Raw genomic sequence first — 19,634 nt, forward strand, 5'->3', positions numbered from 1 at the left:
ACATAACCATGCTTGAAAATATATGGAATATGCATAATACGTGTCAGTCCTGAGCACCAAACTTGGCACTGTCACTGGATGCTATTTAAATACACAATAGCAACCATAAGAAAGGCTCCACAGTAAAACGGAAAAAAACAGAGCGGTCAAGGGAGCATCAGACCAGTGCAGAGTCACGCACACAGGAAGAAGCCTCACAGCTGTGACTGTGGAAAGACACAGCAGGAAACGATCTGGGCCTTAACAGAGATGATGAAGAACAAAGGCTCTCCGCTAATCCCAACTTTCTTCTCACAATTTCAGGATTCCACAGTGGAGGTTGCTGAGGGACAAGTGTCTGCAGAAAAACTGAAACAAATTAAACTACATCGAGAGATATTTCAAGCCCTGTGAAGAAAGTTCCTGAATAGGGTGAAATTCTTCTGAGCACGTCTTAATCCCCTTTCCTCATACAAAGCTGAAGAAATGACCTCTCGGTATTCGACTGTTACCCTCCAAAGCAGCGACATTCAATCGCTTTGTTACCATGCGTGAGAAATACACATTTTGCACAGAATTCAAAAAGCATATCAATTCATACGTGTGCGTGCGTGTGTGGAGTATATTTTCATATGATATATGCTATGCAGGCTGGTATTTTCTATTTGGTGTTTTCTCATTCTTTCAACATAGTGTTTGTGGCCGACAAAATTAATCTTCTGACCCCCTATAAGTTCAAACAACAGTTTGGTGAACGTGAAAGTCTTTTCACAGAACATCCACAATGACTAACAAATGCTGCTGTGGAAGTATATGCAAACAGATGCACGTGAGAACCACCATTCCGTCCTCATCCTTGGAAATTCAGTATTTTCAGAGAAAAATATCATCTGTGATAAGGACCGCTGCGACTACCAAATTATATCCAATTGCTGATCAACGGTCAGCTCCATCTGCAAAGCTTCACATGAAAGTTCAGATAACGGTGTCTGCATTGCACATGACATCTGTCTCTTGATCCAGAAAGGAACTCACAGGCAAAAGGGTGAGCAGGTGACTATGGCCTCCTGTTCTCTCTGCATCCTGTGGAAACTGAGCCTGGGCCGGGACATGGTCGAAGATCATGCATCGCTGGGCTGTAGCAGAAGAACCTCATCTCCCACTGTGCTCTCATCTCATGTGCCAATTGTGAGAGCTGCATCTCACATGTTAAGTAAGAAATAATGTGACCTTAACAACCAAGCAGCCTGAGCTGAGGCCAACGGTTTATTGTCCTCTGGAAAAAAAAGCAGCTGCTCAGACTCTGTAGAACTCACTGCATGCCCCACTTGCCCTGGGTCCTGTGGAAGTGATGGCGAGGTATAGAGCCAGAGGAGAGAAAGGGCAGTTGTTTAGAAACTCTATAAATATCTAACCAATGTACTGTATACTTGAAACTAATAATGAAATAAAAATTTAAAAATTTCTTCAAATTTCTCCTGCATGAGGGAAAGGAGGCTCTGGTCAATGTGCTACATTGCAGCCCTCCCACAGCTAGAGGAGCTGCTGGCAGTCCCATTCCTAACTCCTTGCTCAGTGGCCCAGAGTGAGTCTCGGGAGTCAGGTATCAGGCAATTCTTGTCTCGACAGTGCCTTTCATACCTTTGCTGCTTTCTGTGCATCACCAGAGCTACTTCACAACTTGCTTCCATCCAAATCCCATTATGGCTCCATATCAAGTGGGCCAGTGGTTATTTCCCACAGGAATGGTGGGAGAAAGCTAAATATCGGCATCAGAATGAAGTCTGCCCTCTGAAGTGGAGGGGAACAGTTCAGGAATGATCAAAGACCAGGTCCTCACTACCCACAGCTGTACAGTCTTCTGATAGCCTGAACTAGACCGTTAGGAGGTTAAGTTCCCACAGAAACTCTAAACCTAGAAATCACTATCTCCCGTTCTTTGAGCACTTCTTGAATGCACTACGTGACAAAGGGGTGTTAAGAGAAACGGAGTAAGTAAAATTTAGTAACGATGCTCTCCTTCATGAGAAAGATCAAAACCTAAAACACAAGCTAAATTAAAGCAGCAGAATTATGACTATTCAAATTCGCAAAATTTGTTATTAAAGAACCACAATTTGTATTCAAGCTGCTTTTTAGGGAAGATGGAAGGGAGTGAAGAAGTACAAATAGAGGGAGGGAGGGTGAGAGACAGAGAGAGGCAAAGATAGACAGAGAGAGAGAGTGAGAGAGAGAGAGAGAGAGAGAGAGAGAAAGAGTTAGAGTTCGATGGATTGAGAAACCTCCTGTATGCCACTCAAGAAATTTCCTTAAATGAAACCTAATGGATGGGATACATAATAGTCTGTGCAACAATATATCTTAACTTCCTTAAAAATAGCAACTTTCTGATATGAGTCCTCTTCCTGTCTTTCCCTGAAGTATGCTACTTCCCACGCAAACCAGATATGTTTTGTAAAACTATTGAAACAGAAACCTGCACACAGCTACTGTCTACGTCAACAAGAGTATATATTCCACTGTCTTCTTCAACACATCTTTACTAAAACAGGAGTCTCCTGCCTAAGATAAGAGCTGCAAATAACTTCATCCTTTATTACAGCAGCTACTGAAAAGACACGTTGAGTCTTCATCAAAAAGTGTCAAGTGACATTTTTCGATCCCGATACTCTTTGAACACTCTGTTAATAAATTTGCCTTGCAGTATCCACAAGCCCGAACGACGATATCACGATTCACGCCTTGCCCCCACTCTGAAAGACTTTCTTTATCCGAGATTTCAAAATCTGAATAAACATCTCGCCTGGCCTGCCACCTCCAAGACACTCCAAAGACTCTGTCCAGGCAAGGCTCTCCATGACGGTATTAGGCAATACTGTCATCTTTGTTTCTCAAGTTGTTCGGCTGGTATTTGGGAAGTACAGTTCATGATGAGCATAGTTACCACTGCTGTACCCAATGCAAAAGTGGACTGAGCCTAGATTCTAGGATCATTATCTAAGTGTATTTCTGAATCACGCAGTAACTGAATGGCTACAGATGGATTCAGAGAAATAGGGCAGCCGTCTCGGGATTGAAATGTGCAGTAAGGCAAGAAAAAAGAAATAAAGGAAACAGAGGTGAACCGCTTTAAACTATGTGAACAAATACCTTGTACTCATGACACAAAACCCAGAAGAGGAGAAGGAATCAACTATTCAAAGCACGTGTAAAAACAGGCATTAAAATCCTTCATCTATACACATTCTCTGCTAAGGATAATCTGGGGCTGTATGTTCACGAACTTTCTGGAAGCATAGGGAAGATCGATGGGTGGGTGGGGGGAGGAAAAATGGCATTTCAAGGGCCCTCTTTCGTCTGTGGTAGGCATCTTGGTTTCAGTGCTCTGGGGCCTTGGTGGGAAAACCTGAACCCTCACACCAGGCAGCAAAGTCAGTGCGCATGCCCATTGTTGCGCACACGCATTGCAGCCCTTGACCGTTGCTGAGCATGCGCCTTGTTGTCCGCGTGCTGCCAGCACAGACGGGGCAGAGGCGGTCGTGTTCCTTCCTGCTCAGTTCGTTCTCGTTGGCAGAGACTCACCTGGTAGGTCCACAGATCGGTCCTCCTGGGAGTCTAAGCGTGAGGAGAGTGAGGGGAGAGCCGCGGGCTTCAGTCGGGACAGGGCTGCTTTCTGTGTCCTCTGAGGAGGAAGGATGTTGAGGTCATCGACTTTCTCCTGTCAGGGTCACAGCCGCCATGGCCCTTGTAGGCCTGGCGGGACCAGGACAAGGGAGGACGGTGGGCTGTGGAGTGGAGGGGTCAGTTAAAGACGGGGACGTTATCTCAGGTATCTGGGTCCTAGGGGCTACTGGAACTTCCCGGAGATAGCAGAAGCAATGGGGTGTCCTCAGTGGGGCCCTGGGCTCGGGGCACGGTGGGCAGTAACAGCAGGGCCTAGAAACCCGAACGCTGTGGGAGCGTACCTTTCCTCCCGAGCGTTGACGTGCACCAAGCGGAGTTCCAGGGGTGAAGCGGGCCCATCGGTCTGCATGGCAGCTAGTCACCTGTGCCTGCAGTCCGAAGACAGCCACAGGCAGCGCGGAAAGACTGAGCCTTTCTTTGTCTGCCCAGAAAACCTTATATCGGGGGCAAAATGAGAGTCGTCAGTGGGCGTGTGGCCAAAACATTAGTCACTCGAGTTTTAAATTTCTAGTGACATTGTCGTAAACGTGTCGATGATGGGGAATCCAGTCATAAAATCAAAGTTCACCTCAAAAGTCCTCTGTCTTGCTGCATACCTTGAGGTGATTTCGCTGCCAGCTTGGCCATGACATAAATGGCTTTGGAAACAGCCCTAATTAGTGTAATTGGAAAGCATGTTTAATTATACATAACCTGAGACCTTTTTTGCAAGAAGTTTTCATTCTTTTTAGTTACAAGTCATTTTTGGCCGTGGAAGTGGCCAAAGCTATCCTCTTAAATACATTATCCAAATCACAATGTTCTCCTTTCAGTGTGAGATATGAGCAGGCATGTGAGATCAAGATCCCTGTGGAATATAATACCAGTAGAGCAAGAGCCTTCCGAGCCAATTGGACCTGTGGTTGTGAGTGATTTAATATTTAATGTTTCTCTTACCAGAAATTTTATTTTTCTCAAAGTTCTGTTCAGCGAACATAGGTACAGTGAGAGGAGTTTCTGTGTTCGGAAAGGGAAGGAAACATTGATCCTGGGGGAGTCCTTAGGAAAGAAACTTTCCTGCTGGAGGATTACATTGTGGTGTTGCCAGTGGAAATACACCCTATGACTTCTTTCTCGTTGTTGTTAACAACAGACTGCGTACATGCATCCCATCGGAGTTTAAAATAGCTTCCGAAGTCCTTGTGGGCAACTCCTCTTGGACTAGCCAGACTCTGGGAAGAGTAAATCCATTAAGGACAATGATCTAGAATTATGTTTTTCTAAATGTCTTTATACTTATCTATCTATCTATCATCTACCTATCTGTGTATTCTGTATATTTATATCACTGGCATGCATTAACAAGAAAAGTTTTCTTTTGCACCCACACCACACACCCATAGGACCAGGAACCCAGTGAAGAAAAACCTGAGCAAAAGGAGCTACCAACTGAGAGTCACGATATTACATCTGATCAAGAGAAAGAAGATGAAGGGCCACCTGAGGGTGAAGGTGAGAGAGAGGCAAGAAGAATGCGTGTGGGTGAAAGGGGTGTACTTATGGCTCACGAACTGTGGCATACCATGACTGTTGGAAAGAAAACGTAGAAAAGTATCTGAAACATTTTCTGAAAACGGGCCAAAAATGTGAACAGAATAGTTTCCAGCTTCTTGAACCCTTTAACTATAATGACATTTCCGCTTCCAGGGTTCATCTTGTGTGCTCCAAAAGACAGTCTTTGCTGAATCAGAGGAAACTACGTGTCATTTTCACTACAAAAATGTCCATTAGTTTGCTCGTTCAATTTGTTCTTCTTAGAATGTGGTTGTTTGGCCTCCTCAGTCATTGCATCAACAGTGTGAGTAATTTTTAAGAGCGTGGGCAGAGTGCCAGGTCCGCACTCCCTATAACGCTGAGAATAAAGCCTATTCGCATATGATGGTAGCCCAATTTTATTAATGAGAAAGTTGTGGCAGATCCCTGGACTCATTGAGACGTAGTTCATATTTCATTTCGAGGTTAGTGTTCTTCCCAACATCTGTGTTGGTACATATACGAAATAGTGAATGGCTTTTCCTAAATGCTCCATTCTCAAGTGTGTCTGTACGGTAAAGTATCTTAGTACTGGCCTGGGAACAGATGCAGTTCAGTGGAGCAGGATAGAGACCCTGGAAATGGACTCGGTCAGTGATGGCCACTGTTTCCTCTGATTGCTATTTTGATATGGTAAGTTTGGTAAAAGCTGGGTAATTCAGAATACTGGCTCATAGGTAATTAGAAAGCATAGTATATTTTAATTGTCAATTACAGTTGACATTCCATAATATTTGACATTACTTATCAAATGTACAGCACCGTGGTGAGACATAGAGATTCAGAAGTGGTCCCCCCGATTCTTCTAGTGCACTCCAGGAGGAGTGTGATTTTTAAAGTGACCTTAATAGGAGTTGAAATACTTTTAAGATTAGGAAAATCCCAGTATGTTACAATGATTATGAAGCTGAACTTATTTCTTTTAACTATCTAGTATTTTCATCAGTCGCTGGTAGTGAATTATTTACATACTTGAGGCCAGAGATCATTTTGGCAGTTTGCCAGTGAGAGATTTCCCCAATATGAATAACAACACAGTCTACTCATTTCTTCCCATCCTCCTTCCTTTATTCTCACTGAAAGACAGACATTTTGCTCTTTATCACTACTAATTGGCTATTATCTTACCACTTTCTTCTGAATGGGACTCACTTATGGAAAGTTACCAGTAGGGCCTTTACACCTAAATGGAAATAGTTATTTGCACATAGTTATTTTCAGGTTACTGCGGTAAGGGGTCGGTGCCACCCGTGTCACCTTTGTTATAGGCCGACAGATGCTCTCAGTAAATCCTTCAGTAAATTACATATTATTTGTAATTACAAGACTATCCATGGTTTAGACCTCAGGTTTCTTCCATAGAGCTGACTCTTTATACTACGGTGATATACAGGAAATGTAGGTGTGTGCTTTTTCTTCACATCGTCATTTAAGATACGTTTTCACAATACAGAAAAGTGAAGATATGAAGTTCATCTTAGTTATATTTCTTATCACACTAGACTATAGGCTTTTATACTGTACAAATGATGGAATGAAGTTTATCTTTTCCTTATTTACATTCCCTGTCTATTGGGTCATAGTGATCACTTTATTTTTTCTTTTTCTTTCTGTTTTTCTTTTCTTTTCTTTTTTTCTTTCTTTTTTTTTCTTTTTTGCTAAAAGCAGCATTTTATTAGTCATATCCCATTTGGATTCAGTTATCTCTGTCAAAAACTTTACCTGTCCCCATCCTCAAGGAAATTATATGATATCCTTCCACCTGACACACCTCACCGTAATATTTGGTCCTAGCCAGCTGCAACGCAAAAACTGCAGTGCATCCAGGGAATAAAGAAAATAGCATTATCTTTTCTCCCCAGATTTATAGAAGTATAATAGACAGTTGCTCCTATTTACATTGTACAATTCAATGAGTTGTTTTTGTTTCAATTATAGTTGGCATACAATAATTTATTAGTTTCAATTGTACAGCATAGAGATTAGAGATTTATATAACTCACAAAGCGATCACCCACTAAATCTAGTTCCCTTTTTCCCCTTTACATATTTATTACAACATTGTTAACTATTTTCCTTATGCTACACTTTATATCATCATGTCTGTTTTGTAACTATCCATTTGTAATTCTTAATCCCTTTGCTCTTCTTCGCCGGCCCCCACAACCCCCATCCCATCTAGTAGACCTCAGTATGTTCTCTATATCTATGAGTTTATTTCCATTTTTTGCTGTGTTGTTTATTTTGTTCTTTAGATTCCGCATCTACGTGAAATCATGTGATATTTCTCTTTATCTGACTTCTTTCATTCAGCGCAATACCCGCTAGGTCTATCAAGGCAATATCATTTTCCATCTCCTTCCTTGTAGTCGATGTCTGTTTTTCATTTGAATTGAGTGTCTTGCAGGCAGCATATGTAGGGGTCTGGTTTGTAATCACCATTTATTTTTAAGGGCCTGACCCAGAAGCGGTTCTCCAGGACCTGGCTCAGCTAAACATTGAAGATGAGGGCAGACACGGACCAGATGTCAAGGAGGCAGATTCCATGTATATGGCAGAAGCTGGTATGTTACCCATAAGAATACAATTCATAGGGTTTCTGTTTTCCACAAGTCTCTCCTGAACGACATAGAGAGAACATACTGTAACTTTAATAGAACACACATTTACAGATTTTGGAATGGTAGTTCGGAGCTTCAATGTCTGACTGGCCGGCTGACTTGTAGTCTATGCGTTGGAGAAACAGGTTGGGTCAAAGCCTCATTGAATTATGAAGTAAGAAAAACATTTCCTTACTTTTGAGTACATGTACTTTAACCAAGAGCAAGTAATTTTCAAATTTTAAATAGTTCCTGCTTTAAACAATACAGAAAGCTCTTGAAATTATTATCTGTGCGTATGACTATGCTGAGGCACTGAAGTAGGTGTTAGTACAAGGTTTAAGGTTCTTCATGTGATCTCCTGGGAGAACCCCTGATCTTCTAAACTTACATTTATTCTTATAAATAGTGAAATCAAATCGGAGATATTAAAAAAAAAATCAGTGCTGGTTTTTCCATTTCTAGTTCTCTTAGATAATATACAGAGCACACAAAGATATTCTGTTTTTCATGACTTCTTTTTTTCATAAAATATTATCTTCCATCAGATTTCACCATCTAAACTAAGATTTTCATTGCTACTGCATTAATGAGTCAACACTCCACTTGATTTTCTTTTTATACATGGAGACCTGGATATTTGTTCTTAAATTTCATCCAAATCTGACTTCTGGCTTTAGAAAATAATTACATTTTGGTCTTTTCCCCACCGAAACCTGAACTGAGTGGCCAGAAATAGTCTAGTTTCCCATTTCGATGTCTGATCAAGTAGAGAGAGTGTGCATGTAGTCACCAAAGCTCAGGTGCCTGTGAGTAATGTATCTCCAATAAGCATGCTTCCCGTCACCCCTGGCAGGCTTAGTGAGTTACTGTTCCTAATACACATGTGGGCATTATGGCAGAATCACCAGCGGCCATAACAAATGTGGCGTAGTATCTGTTTGTGACTGGAAACGTCAATTGATAAGGTTTGAAGGTCTTTGACTTTAACCTTACTCATTCCTGAGTAACCCACTTATGTAGGTTTGCCACTCACCTCGATAACTTTTGTTTTACGGGCCTGACCTGGAAGCTGATCTCCAGGAACTGGCTCTGCCAAAGGCTGAGGGTAAGGGCAGAAAGGGACCTGATGTCCAGGGTGAGAGTTTTCCAATTCTAAAGCCCATTGAAGTGGCAGAAACTGGTATGTCATCCAAAAAGAGTATAATGTATGTGTTTTCAGTCTTTCACCATTACATCATTAATGATGTAGAGATAGCATTACTGTTACTTTAATAACAGAGTTCACACATAAAGATTCTTTGAAAGGTAGTCCAAAATCCAAAGACTGAATGCCTAACTTGTAGTTTATCAGAGATAGAAACAAATTGCATCAGAGCCTTATTGAATTATAAAGTAGAACATTTTCTTACATTGAAGCCTTTGTACTTGAATCAGCAGCTAATAATTTTCCGCCCTATTTTTTTATCATTCTTGTTTTCAAGAATATATAAAGTATTTGAAATAATAATCAGTTTGTATGAAATAAGCTGAAGCACTAATGTAGGATCAAGAGCCGGCTTTAACATAATTTGTGTGATTCTTAGAACCCGTTATGTTCTAAAGCGATGTTTACTCTTGGAAGAACAGTGTATCAACTCAGATACATAAAAATCACTTTCAAGGCTGATTTTTGTGTTCCTGTGATCAGTTGTCTGTAATACGTAGAATACAAAGATATTTCATTTTCCAACTGATTTCTTATATCATACCACCTTGAGTCAAATGTTAAGGTTGCATTTCAACTTAAGAAAATGAGTAAACTCTCCACTAGAGATTCCTTTGCTTGTGTAGGGACCTGAATACTTGTTCTTAGAGCCTGCCACGTTCTGGATTGTTCTGGCTCTGAGAAAATCACTGCGTTTCAAATCTTTTTCTGAATAGATGCTCAAATTCCTGAATTGTAAAATGGCAAGGATTGTCTAGTTCCCAGTTTCTAGGTCTGATCAAGTTGAGAGAATGCAGGCCGTCTCTGATGTCATGGCGGGTGTGAGTTAGATACCCCAGCTAAGCATCCTCTAGGTCCCCAGTGTCAGTCTTAATGCATTAGTGTCCCTATGGAAAATATGGACACTATGAGGTTATCACCTCCAACCATGTCAAAAGTGGCATAGTATGAGTTTCTGTCTTTAAAAATCTGTGGAAGTAATTTGAAATAGAAAGGCTACAACCTGTGTAATTTCTTTGCAGTCAACTTCAGGATGATTTCTGTCCCAACTGATAACGTTTTTTTATCAGGAACTGATGCCCAACCTGATCTCCAGGACCTGGCTCAGCTGAACATTGGGGATGAGGGCAGTCACGGACCGGATGTCAAGGAGGTTGTCTTACCAAAAGCAGAATCCATTTATTCGGCAGATGCTGGTATGTCACCAATAAGAATTCAGTGCATGGGGTTTCTGTTTTCCACGAGTCTGTGCTGAACGACATGGGGAAAACATACTGTGACTTTAATAGAACACACATTTAAAGATTTTGGAGAAGTAGTTAGTAGCATAAATGTCTGACTGGCTGGCTGACTTGTCTATGCATTGGAGAAACATGTTGCGTCAAGGCCTCATTGAATTATAAAGTAGGCAAACGTTTCCTTACGTTCGAGTATATGTATTTAACCAGAGCAAGTAGTTTTCAAATTTAAATAGTTCCTGCTTTAAACAATACAGAAAGCCCTTGAAATAATTATCTCTGTGTGTGACTACGCTGAGGCACTGAAGTACTTGCTATTTCCAGCTTTAAAATTCTTTACATGATCCCCTGGAAGAACTCCTTAACTTCTAAACTTACCTTTACTCTTATAAATAGTGAAATCACATCAGAGATATTAAAAAGTATTTCCGTGCTGAATTTTCTATTTCTGGTTCTCTTGGATAGAATACAGAGAATATAATGATATTCTGTATTTCATGATAATTTATGCATCATGAAATATTATCTTCTGTCAAATTTCACCATCTGAAATGAGAGTTTCATTGCTACCAAAGTAATGAATCAACACTCCACTTGGTGTTTCTTTTCTATATACGGAACGGGATATCTGTTCTTGGCTTTTGTCAAAATCTGACTTCTCGTGGATTTATAAAATAATTACATTTTGGTCCTTTCCCCCCTTGAAACCTGTACTGAGTGAATCATGACATGGCCAGAAATAGTCTAGTTTCTCTTTTCTGTGTCTGATCAAGTAAAGAGAGTGTGCATGCAGTCACTGATGCCCAAGGTGGCTGTGAGTAAAATACCTCCGCTAAGCATGCCCCCTGTCGCCCCTGGCAATTTTATTGAGTTACTGTTCTAATACACATGTGGACACTATGGCAGAATCACCTATGGCCATATCGAATGTGGTGGAGATCCGTTTCTTTTGCTTTTGCTTTTTTTAAAAAATTAGTTTCAAGTATACAGTACATTGGTTAGACATCTATATAGTTAGTAAAATGATCCCCCCAATTGCTCCTTCCCTCCCCTGACCCTCCACCTAGCCATTGTATCAATGCTAATTGCATTCCTTATGCCTTGCTTCCCATCCCCATGACCATCCGTCAGCTACTAATTTGTACTTCTTTAACCCTTCATCCTATTCTCCCAGCCCCCCAAACCCGCCTCTCCTCTGTCCATCACCAAATTGTCCACTATATTTGAGAGTCTGTTTTTGATTAGTTTGTTCTTTTTATTCCTTAACTTCTGCATATAAGTGAAATCATATAGCGTTTATATTTCTCGGTCTGACTTAAATACCTTCTAGGTTCATCACAGCAATATCTTTTTCCATTCCCTTCCTTTTCATATGTGGGGGTCTTGTTTTCTCATCCTTTTAGCCACCCCATCCCTTGGTTGGCGCACTTAATTCTTTTCCATTTAAGGTATTTATTGATGGGAATGTAGTTGTTACCATTCTTTATTCCTGTTTTTGATACATGTTTTTTCTTCTGAAAGAAGTCCCTCCAACATTGCCTGAAAATTCCGGCTTGGTGGCGATAAATTCCTTGAGTTTATTTTTGTCTGGGAAGCTCTTTATCTGTCCTTCAACTCTAAATGATAGCTTTGCTGGATAAATTATTCTTGGTTGTAGATCCTGGGTCTTCATTCTTTCGACTATTTTTTGCCAAGCCCTTCTGTCCTGCATAATCTCTCTTGAGAAATCAGCTGCCAGTCGTATGGATGTTCCTGTATATGTAATTGTTTTTTCTCTTGCTGCTTTTTACAATTTTCTTTGTATTTAATCTTTGGCATTTTAATTATGACGTGTCTTGGTGTGGGCCTCTTCGGATCCTTGATTTTCGGAATCCTCTGAGCTTCCCGGGGTTGTATGTCCATTTCCTTCACCAGGTTAGGGAAGTTTTCCATCATTATTTCTTCAAACAGCTGTTCAACATCTTGATTCTCTTCACTTACACCGATCAGACGACTATTTGGAGCCTTCGTAGTGTCCCATACCCTCCTTAAATCGTCTTTAAGGATGGCCTCTTTTTTCTTGCCATTCTGTTTGAGTGTCCTGATTGGCTTTCCTGTCCTCTAGATAGGGCATGTGATCCTCTTCTTTATCCATTTTGTTTATTCCTTTGTTTATTCCATTTAATATACTTCTCATCTCAGATAATGTGTTCTCCATTTCAGACTGGTTCCCTCTTACAATCTCCATCTCTATTTTTATCTCTTTGTTGGAGTTCTCCACATTTCCCAAAAGTTCATTGAGCATCTTTATAACCAGTGTTTTGAACTCTGCATCTGTTAGATTACTTGACTCCATATCTGGATCTCCGTTCTGTTCTGTCATATGGTTTCTGCTTCTTTGTCTTCCCATTTTGGCTGCTTTTCTGTGTGTTTCTATGTACTAAGCAAAGCTCCTAAGTCCCCCGGTCTTATGAATGTAGATTTATGAAGTAAGTGTCCAGTGGCACAGTCCTGAGAGGGGTTTCAGCTGCAGGCCAAATTTAGCCCAAGCCTCTACCCCTCCAGGGCCACCTGTTAAGATTCAGCAAGCAATCCACAGATGCTGTGCTTATAGTTGCCTCAAAAGGCCACACCAGAAACCGAGGCCAGCTGCCACCAGTGTGAGTCTAGGCGCTGCTCAGCAAGGCCCATCAGACTCGCTGAGGATATACCTGGATGTGGCTTCGGTGGGGCCCGGGTTGGGGGAGGCGGGGTTTCAGGGACTCCTCTGGGTGGAGCGACCTCTGTTATCCACTTTGATGACCTCACAGCTACGGTGGCACTGTGTCTGGCACACCGGGAGCGGGGAGGGCTCAGCAGAGAACAGTGGATACCACTGGCACTTCTGTACCGATCGAGCCTCGCCTCGACCCTCGGTCCGACAACATCTCCCTGTAAGTCCCTTGTGTCCCCGGTGCACAGCCGATGGGGCACTGGTGCTCAGAGCGAGCAGGTCCGTCACCGTGAAAATCCGCTCGCGGACACGGCCCCTTTAAGAGGCTTCTGCCGCTGCCGCTACCGCAGCCTCCATCTCACTCAGCCACTCAGGACCGGGTCGCCACGCGTCCTCGCCCCGTCCTACCTTCTGCCATTGCAGAGTGCTTTCTTGGATTTATCCCGAGTTGATTGGCTTGTTCATCTAGATCCCAGGTGATTTTTCTTTTTCTTTTTTTTCTTTTTTTTTTGTTTTTGCTGCTGCTCCTTGTTTCCGTCACAAGTTAGATTCGGTCCCCAGAGGGATGAACAGAGGCCCTATCATCTACACCATTTTTCTCTCCTTGGCCAACTGTCGAGTATCCGTTTCTGACTAGAAACATCAATGGATAAGGTTCGAAGGTCAAAGACTGTAACCTCACTCATTCCTGAGTAACCCACTTAAGTAGGTTTGCCACACAAATCGATAACCTGTTTTTTTAAAGATCTGACCCAGCAGCTGATCTCCAGGAACTGACTCTGCCAAAGACTGAGGGTGAGGGCAGAGAGGGTCCTGATGTCAATGGGGAGATTTTTCCCAAACTAGAATCTATTCACATGCTAGAAGCGGGTATGTTTTGCATTAAGAATATGTTTCCAAAATTGCTGACCATTCATTACGAGAGCTTTTGAATTTCAAAGCAGCACTTTATGCTTAGGGCAGAAATGACCTTGCATTAGTCTTCTAAGCCTTTGTACTCTACATAGCTGGACCCATTAATTAGACTATTTACATTATGAGAGCTTTCCGACTTCTTCCAGGAGCCTATTAAATGCGGCTAAAATGTATTCACAGGAATATGATAGGCTTTTAAAGCATATTTTATAAGAGGTAATAAATTGCATGAGCGTCGGATATCAAAGTTAAGAATAAAGAACAACAGAATAAACCAAGAGAATATGATACGAGGTACGTAATAAAAGCAGAAACCGTGAGGAAATAGAAACACAGTTCAACTAAGAAATCTGAAAAATGGACCTTTTGAAAAGTATGTGCAAAGAATTTAGGTATTGGACCCAAGGACACTGCAAACAATTTTTTTGGAGGGTATCCATTAGTTACACATGTGGAGGACGTAGAAGAAGAGCAAGTATACACAATAGGGAATTTGAATAAGACGCTAACCGGAGGACGTAGAAGAAGAGCAAGTATACACAATAGGGAATTTGAATAAGACGCTAACCTCAAAATTTATGATTGAACGTGCATACGTTCTTGAATTCGAAACTAGTACTTCCAAAGTATGGATGAAATGGTTGCTATGCTTGGAAAGCATGTATTATTTAATACATCCCAGTAGTATCAATATCTGAACATCACAGATAAAATGGAAGGCCTTTGGAAATTTGTCAGAGTTCCCTCTAAAGCTCTTATGTTAGTAAATGTCATGGTAGTGTGTACTTGAAAGGTGATGAGAATAGATCTTAAGCATTCTCGCTACGAAATATAAATGTTAACTATGTGCCGATGGAACTGTTAATTCCTTATCTTTCACTTCTCAATCATTCCTCAGTATAGAGACATCAAGTCGCCATGTTTTATGCTTTAAATATAGACAATTTTACTTATTAATTATTACTCAATAAAGAGTTTCCAAAGCACTTCTTTTAGGAAACAGATGTTTGAATTTTCTGGGTCTCGTTCTCTTCCCTCGCTCTCTCTTCCCTTCTTCCACCCTCTCTTCATTCATTTCTTCTTTTTTTTAATCCCATGCTGTAAGCGATGTCACATATGTGCTTCACATCTTGATGTCAAAATGATAGCGAAGACTTAACACTAGTGTGACCGTATAATTTATTGTATACACTGAAACACTTTCGAGTATGTGAAAGGCATTAATCATAATTGCACTGGGAACACAGGTGAAGTTGGGGACACATGGTTACCCTCCTTTGACAATCACATAAGGACTAAACTAACCCAGAGGAACATTTTTGCATTTCTGCACCATACCAAAAAAAAAAGAATTGTAGCACTGGCCTTTCTATTTACTGCACTTAAGCAGCACCAAATGCCACTTTTCTGTTTTAGCTATTTTCTATTCAGAAGTTTATTTCAAGTCAAAGCATTTAAATGATTCTTTCTTGTCAATTCCTTTTGTTTCTTAAGTATTTGGGGTGTTGCTTTGGCTATTTGGTAGAAGCGTTCACAAGTTCTGCTTCAATTTAAAGCTTCCACTTAATAGGTTCACTTCGTCTATGAGTTCGGAACGGGAATAGTCTCTTCGTTTTCCTGTACCAACAGAAAGAGGGGTGTGTTTAAAAAAAATACTAGTAAAATACATCCCTGGAAGTCTGTCTTCTAAAACCAAAACTGTCATGTTTTTCATATGCCTTTAATGGAATCAAAATCAAATTCTGCCGTGTATTTACTACCTCTTATGTTGATATTGCAGGGGAAGTGCAATCACAGGACTAAAGGAAGAGGAGTTGAAACTGTGCAAACTGTTGCGTGGTATATTTGACTGTTAACATTCTCTCAATAAAGTTTTACAGCATTCTGCAAAGTGTCTTGCCAATCCTTGTTAAATTTATGCCCAAGCGTTTGATCCTATTGGTAAGTGTTTCATTTTCTGACACTTTCTATAGTCACATGTGTTTGTACGTTGATATTGTCTCCAGCAATCTTGCTAAATCTGCTTATAAATTCCAAAAGGGGATTGATATCTAGATCAGTTTTAATTTTCAACATGCACAATCCTGTCATTTTTACTACTAGCAGTATTTTTTTTTGCAGTCTTAAATATTATACCCTCTTTTCCTTTTCCGTTTTCAACATTAGACAGAACCGCCCAGTACAATGTTAAGAGAACCAGTAAGAGGGGACCATCCGTGTCTTATTCCTGATAGGAAACAGAAACTTTTTAATGTTTCACCATGTTTACTGTGAAGTAATAGGAAGTCCCTTTCGAATCGTAGTTTGTGAAGAATGTATATCTTGAATGTACGTTGACCTTCAAATGCGTGTGCATTTATTCAGATGATCACAGGGTGTTCTTCTTCCATTAATGTGTTAACGTAGTGAATGACATAGGTAAGTTTGTATATTTAAACAAACGTCACCTTCTTGGCCAGAGATTCGAGGGGAAAATTGGTCACGATGCATTATCTTTCTGAATTATCGACGTCCTAACAATTTGTTTAGATTGTTTGTGTATGATCTCACGAGGGACATTAGACTATACTTTTCTTTCACATACCCTCTTTCTTGGACATTGGTTCCTAGGTTATACTAGATTCATAACAAGGAATTGGTATGTTAAAACCTCTTCTTCTCGTCTCCAGAACGGAAACCTTTGCAAGGCTGGGAGGATGTAGACTAGTCTTTCCCGTGTTCGGCTCTTTCTGGATTGCATCCCTCTTTTTAGTATTGGACCCTAATTACAGGGGAGCTACAGAAAGGGAAGCTCCAGGACCCCACCGCTTCAGCCTTTGTGAGGTGCCAGTCTTCACTGCAAGATACGTGCCCCGATGCTGTCACTCGGAATGCAACCCGCTCCTGTTTCTCTGCTGACGTTTGTCTCCTATTAGGACAGAGCAAGTTAAAAATCATGGCTACGTTATCTTGCTTGGGTAATTGCGATCTGTGCTACATGGTCGTGTGTGGGGTGACGAAAACCTGAGCTGTGTACTTATGACAATAGCTCCCTTTCTGGAGTTCTTTAATAATAACAGGAAGAAGAATAACTCACATCATAGGGTGTGTACTGTCAATCTGTTGGGCACTTCCCTGCGCTAGGTTGCATACCTTTATAATCAAATGTAATCGTCACATATGACGAAGACCAGAGTGTACACAATTAAATCTGATGAGTGCCAGCCTTTGATAGCAGCAGGTATGACACAGTCCTGGTGCCTCAGACCCAAGTCTGAGCCTTGGGCGAAACCCTTTCTCAGGCTTTCCCAGGAATGCTTTGGTCCCATTTCGGCTATGCCCGTGGCCTCAGTTTTGAATAAACTCGGAGCTCACGAAGGAAAAGTGGATAGCTTGTGGGATGAGGAAGAGGAGGAGTCCAAGCCTGCTTGGCATTCAACCCACAGGAACACAGCTGTGGCTCTTGCAGGGGTCATGGAGACATCCCCAGAGCCAGGTCCCTATGCACACACCAGCAGCTGCTGTTGTCAGTGGGCGGGGCTCTTCACTGAGAACTGGGGGACCAGGGATCCCAGTCTCCGCAATGTGGTCTGCTTTTCCATCACAAGGCTGAGGACGATTACCAGTGAGTGGTGAGCTTAGTGCCATCACCAGCTAGGAGTCACCTGGCACTCGCTGCATGGGGTTCTGAGCTTTAGGGAATCCTTGTTTCGATGGGCAGGTTCCTAGACACTTTTTACATGACATCTCACTTAATCCTTACTGTGCTCCTGGACAATGAGTACCCTCAGCCCCAGCGAAGGCAGGTAACCTTCTCGGGTGGTCCAGCTAGGGCAGAGCACAACCTGGCCAGATGAAAAAGCCCATGTGAAAGGCAGCTGAGGCACTCCTCCTGTTGAGCTCCTCTGTTACTCAAGGAGTCTCTTCCCTGTGCTCACAGACACAGCCCTGCACCGTGTCTTTACACTTCCTGACGGTAGTCTGACGTCTGATCCACTTCTGAGAAAACCCCTTCACCCAGTGCGGGGAGGGGTTTACCACCATGGACTCCCCGTTTGGTTTTGAAGCTATACCTGCATGCTGGAAATTTTCAGTGCTTCCCGAAGAGGGATTTTATGACAGAACCTTGTGTTAAGGCAGGAGCAAGGACTGCCCTGTACAATATTGTGAGCTTACAGGGAGCGGGGGAGGGACATGAGGGGATCTTCTTAGGCCAGACTGAGGGCTGGGAGAGAAGAAGCCAGTGGGAGTAATAGGGTGTAACTGCAGTGTGGGGAATAGAGCTGGGGGAGGGGGTCTCATGGGCCCCTGGGACGAAAGGAGTGGTCTGGTGCCCAGAGGGGTTAGTGGGTAGATTTGGGGAGAGAGAGTGTGGCAGCATCCAGCAGGAGAGGGAGTTTGCGGAAAGGATGAGGATGTTCAGAGGGATTTAATGGGTGTTGCCATAAGTACTCTGATGGCAGAGCTCTTTCGGCTCTTCAGAATCCAGGACCAGACAGTGTGGGCTGAGAGATGGCAGAGATGACAGGTTCCAGGGCCCGACTCCTATGGATCTGGGGTTTATCATAAATGCCTACGGGGCGGGATGCAAGAATCGACATCAGCATGGTTGTTCATAAAATGGCCATTCCCTGGACCCTGACAAGAGAGGTCCCTCTAAAGGACTCTCAAACTCAGAGGCACCCCCCTCCCCATCATTGGAGTGAACCTGCCTTCCTTCCACAGACATAGCATTTATTGCAGCCTGAGGAGACTGCAATTCCTCAGGCCCCTCTCGCACAGATAGATGCAACAGAAACTCTCTGTCACTGCCCACCCAGCAGCAGAGAGCTGAAAATTCATAGCCCTGTGTCCCAGGGTGTAGCCTGTGGAGAGGTGTGTGAGGCCTCTGAGTGAAGAGGAGCTATGACCTGAAAGTAGGAATTCTCTTAGCTGGTTGGGTCCTTGTCCTTGGCTATGATTGGTGGTTGCAGTTGATGTCTACGGGGAAGGTTTCTGAAACGTTTGTGGGTATCTGTCCCAGGGCATGAGGTCTCTCAACTATATGGAAGAGCCCTTTTTGTCCAGAGGGTGGGGTCTCTGAACTGTTCATGTATTCCAGGATGTTCCTGAGAGGAAGCAGGTTGGACCTTCTTCCTCTCAGTGCTCTCACTAGGTGTGTGGTTTCACCTCTCCGGGGATTTCTCCAATCAATGCCTTGGTGCCTCGGAGATGAAATCTTAGCATCCGCATCCTCAGGGAAGACAAGTCCTCAGTCCTGCACAGCTCAAAGGAGCCCAAACTAAGAATACTGATAAGAACAGTATCTGATGACATCCGCCTCAACTTTGAATGGGGCTCAGTGACAGTCTTATGGCTACATATTAACTCAAGAAATCTTCCTGAATCCCTAAGAGGAAGTCATCATTTGTAGATGAGACGCCTGGGGCTCAGTGAAGATGGGGCTGGGGCACAGCTGAAGGTCATGCATTGCTGTGCTGTAGCAAAAGTACTCCATCTCTCACTGTGCTCCCATCTTATGGGGCAGGTGTTAGAGCTGCATTTCACATGATAAGTAAGAAAGAATTTGACCTGAACCACCAAGCACTCTGAGCTGAGAGACCAACTGTTTATTATCCTCTGAAAACGGAAGCTGCCCCGAATCTGTAGAACTCACCACATGCCCCAATTGCCTTTGGTCCTGTGGAAGTAATGGCGAGGTATAGAGCCAGAGGAGAGAAAGGGCAATCAGGGCGGTCGTTTAGATACTGTATAAATGCCTAACCAAT

This window comes from Pteropus medius, unplaced genomic scaffold (assembly GCF_902729225.1).
Source record: "Pteropus medius unplaced genomic scaffold, Ma_sr-lr_union100, whole genome shotgun sequence".
In the NCBI taxonomy this organism is placed as follows: Eukaryota; Metazoa; Chordata; class Mammalia; order Chiroptera; family Pteropodidae; genus Pteropus; species Pteropus medius.